This window comes from Salvelinus alpinus, chromosome 36 (assembly GCF_045679555.1).
Source record: "Salvelinus alpinus chromosome 36, SLU_Salpinus.1, whole genome shotgun sequence".
Classification (NCBI taxonomy): Eukaryota; Metazoa; Chordata; class Actinopteri; order Salmoniformes; family Salmonidae; genus Salvelinus; species Salvelinus alpinus.
Window position 1 is genome coordinate 9,169,104 of NC_092121.1, and position 4,007 is coordinate 9,173,110.

General features: G+C 38.4%; 1 long non-coding RNA gene across 1 annotated transcript; it reads right to left on the minus strand.

Annotated features, from left to right (window-relative positions):
* Positions 1 to 1,215: 1,215 nt before the first annotated feature.
* On the minus strand, positions 1,216 to 2,359 carry LOC139564745 (uncharacterized). Its single transcript, XR_011672823.1, has 3 exons — positions 1,994 to 2,359; positions 1,811 to 1,867; positions 1,216 to 1,564 (listed from the first exon to the last, which is right to left on the minus strand). It is a non-coding gene; the product is annotated as an uncharacterized lncRNA (long non-coding RNA).
* Between the last annotated feature and the right edge of the window lie 1,648 nt (positions 2,360 to 4,007).

A 4,007-nucleotide genomic window follows, 5' to 3' on the forward strand; every position in this document is an offset into this window, starting at 1 on the left:
ACGTTAGGAGCAAAGCAACATTAAACATATAAGAACATTATGTGAGCATCAATGTCTAGAGGCCTCAACACATTTACAATGAAACAACAGCAAGAGAGAGAGAGCCAGGAAAACAGTTTTTGATACAAGCAAAGTATGTTGAATTTGTATAAGTGTTGTGTTTTTAAGATGAATGCTGAATAGATATAGACTTATAGTGGCGTTATGTAGATGGGTTTACAGTGGCTTTTTCTCACCCATCCACACACTATACCCCATAATGAAAAAGTTAAAACAATTTATTTTGTAACCTTTTTGTAAGATTTATAAAACATTTTTGTCAAATCTGTCGTTCAAAAGTTTGGGGTCACTTAGAAATGTCCTTGTTTTTGAAAGAAAAGCACATATTTTGTCCATTAAAATAACATCAAATTGATCCGAAATACAGTGTAGACATTGTTAATGTTGTAAATGATTATTGTAGCTGGAAACAGCAGATTTTTAATGGAATATCTACATAGGCGTACAGAGGCCCATTATCAGCAACCATCACTCCTGTGTTCCAATGGCACGTTGTGTTAGCTAATCCAAGTGTATCATTTTAAAAGGCTAACTGATCATTAGAAAACCCTTTTGCAATTATGTTAGTACAGCTGAAAACTGTTGTTCTGATTAAAGAAGCAATAAAACTGGCTGTCTGGAGCATCAGCATTTGTGGGTTCGATTACAGGCTCAAAATGGCTAGATACAAAGACCTTTCTTCTGAAACTCGTCAGTCTATTCTTGTTCTGAGAAATAAAGGCTATTCTATGCGAGAAATTGCCAAGAAACTGAAGATCTTGTACAACGCTGTGTACTACTCCCTTAACAGAACAGCGCAAACCGGCTCTAATCAGAATAGAAAGAGGAGTGGAAGGCCCCGGTGCACAACTGAGCAAGAGGACAAGTACATTAGAGTGTCTAGTTTGAGAAACAGACGCCTCACAAGTCCTCAACTGGCAGCTTCATTAAATAGTACCCACAAAACACCAGTCTCAATGTCAACAGTGAAGAGGCGACGCCGGGTTTAATCTGTGTTTGAAATTCACTGCTTGACTGAGGGACCTTACAGATAATTGTATGTGTGGGGTACAGAGATGAGGTAGTCATTCAAAATGGATGTTAAACACTTATTGCACAAAGAGTGAGTCCATGCAACTTATGTGAATTATTTAGGCTTGCCATAACAAAGGGGTTGAATATTTATTGACTCAAGACATTTCAGCTTTTCATTTTAAATTCATTTGTAAAAATGTGTACAAACATAATTCCACTTTGACATTATGGGGTATTGTGTGTAGGCCAGTGACACAAAATCTCAATTGAATCCATTTTAAATTCAGGCAGTAACACAACAAAATGTGGAAAAAGTAAATGGGTATGAATACTTTCTGAAGGCACTGCAGCAATCAGAGGACTAGTCATGGCTGTTGATGTAGTTTCTGACACGGCACAGGGAGTTTTGTAGAGATGAATAATGCATGCTGTTGCCTCTTGATAGGCCGAGCTTGACAAGAGTTGAGCAAGTAATTCAAAGGCTCTCTCCCTGTCGATGCATGAAAGTAAAAGATAATTAGTCTGGCATAAACGTGATAAAGTTAAACCAGGAGACAGGAATTCTCATTGAAAAATAAAAATAAAATATTCCATAAGCGACAATATTGACACATCTTGCTTTTTCACCAGGCCTAGACTTTGAAGTGGTTCAGTCTGCAAGGCCAAGAGATCAATAAAGTGGCTACCCATGTCAAAGGTAGCTATTTTAATGATGAGAACGTCTCAAGGTAATTACTCTATTTTGCTCCAGAGGATCCTCCCTCGTATCGACAAGGAGTCATTAGGGTTGCCGCTGTAAAGAGAAGAATGAAGGTCTATTACGTTCTCTACTTTGGAATCTGCTGCATCTTTCTGTTACATGTTCTGAGTAAGGAGACATTCTGCTTTATACTTTCACTGGCTCTGTTATTGAAGTTACCCTTGAAACTGCCGTTGTAATGTAGTTGCCCTTGTTGCTCGTCTGGCCCAACAACATCAGGCATTGTGAGTTCAAGAAGAATAACAGATGGTTAAAACTTTTTGTATCTAGAAGAAAAATAAATGCACACCTATTTAGGCGAGGTGCTGGCCAGCGGAGTAGAAAACTTGAAAATAAAGGAGAGCCGCACACTCTAGGAGCTCAGATGCAAAAATGTAACGTCCAACGTTTCGACAGCCAAGCTGTCTTCATCAGGGTATAATCACAAACACTGCGGGATGACTCGTTTATATAGTGTCAAAAGACACACAGATGTCTGTAATCATGGCCAAATGTGGCCTAATATCATTGGTTAATTCTCAAATATAAAAAATGGCATACAAAGAACACCACACAAAAAACAAATGGATAGCATAGGGTCATAGATTCATTTTAGACAACACAAGCTTACAAACAATTACAATGGCAAAGTCACAATAATCACAAGAATGTTTTCTGTATGGTGTTCTTTGTATGCCATTTTTTATATTTGAGAATTAACCAATGATATTAGGCCACATTTGGCCATGATTACAGACATCTGTGTGTCTTTTGACACTATATAAACGAGTCAACCCGCAGTGTTTGTGATTATACCCTGATGAAGACAGCTTGGCTGTCGAAACGTTGGATATTACATTTTTGCATCTGAGCGCCTAGAGTGTGCGGCTCTCCTTTGTTTTCAAGTAAAACTTTTTGTATGAAATTGTTTCATATTTTTATGAGATTTGTTTCTCATAAATGCCTACAATAAGTTGCTGATGGGCATTATGTAGCTTTAACTGATGCCATTGCAAAAGTGTTACTGTAAACAGGAATCTTTTTATTACTGGCAAAGCCACAAAGCCACAAGTAGCCAGCCTGCAGTGCATTCTGAAGCTGGGGTCGAGGGCATGCCCCAGAGAGATGATCCAAATGAAGTGAGTTAATCAAAGGGCCAAGTTGCAGACAGAATGTCCATATTATCGATGTTCCATAAATAAGAGGCACATATTTTACATTTTGACAGGGCCCCCCTGTTTTCACAGGGTAGTTTCCACTATAAGGCTATGGTGCTATTGTTAAAGGAGTAGTTCACTATTTTACAACTTGATGTTAGACTACTCCTCAGGGTGAGGAATCATCTATGTATAACGTATACGCCAGGAAGTAAGTGAATTTAATAATGAAAAGATAAACAAGACCAAACATAAGAAGTGTACTGAACGTGAGAGAGAACAATACCAACTGAGGGCTAAATAAAGGGGGAGTAATCAAGGAGAAAATGATGAGAAGGTGTGCGCAATGATTGTTGCCAGGTGTGCGCAGTGTGGGTTGCCAGGACCAATGGTTAGTAGACCCGTGACTTCGAGCGAGTAACTGTAACGCATGGTTCAGTTTTCGTTATACAGCCATTACAAACTTGAGCCAACTTTAGCCAGTATAAACGAACAATCAATGGAAGTGATGGGAGGCTTGTGAGCATGTTTGTTTATGGCCAAATCAACTTTAAGTAACATCAAACCAAATATGGATTTGATTTGAGCGTTGTTTTTCTAAACATGCTCATATACCCCCATCACTTCCATAGATTTTTAGCGGTGGCTAAAGTTCGTAATGGCTGTTTAAAGATACCTTAACCATGGATGACAGTTTCTCCTGGTCCATAGACTACTTTCAGGGTAAGGAACCATCTAACATGAAATTGTAAAATAGTGAACTAGTCCTTTAACAGGCTCTGGTAATTTGGTTGTTTGTTTTTTTCTCTCTTAGTACAAAATGATTGTAGCTAAAGCTCAAGATCGAATGGGCAAGGCGACTAAGACAAATGAAGAACTGTATATGTCCTTCAGTAACCTCTTGATTAGCTATATTGACTCTACGCTGTACAGAACTGGACACTGTTTGTTTGAGCTGAATTATGTAGCTGGACTCAAGGGTCTGTTTTACATGATAACATGGAGGCAATTATATTCCTTTTGCTCTAAGTTATTGA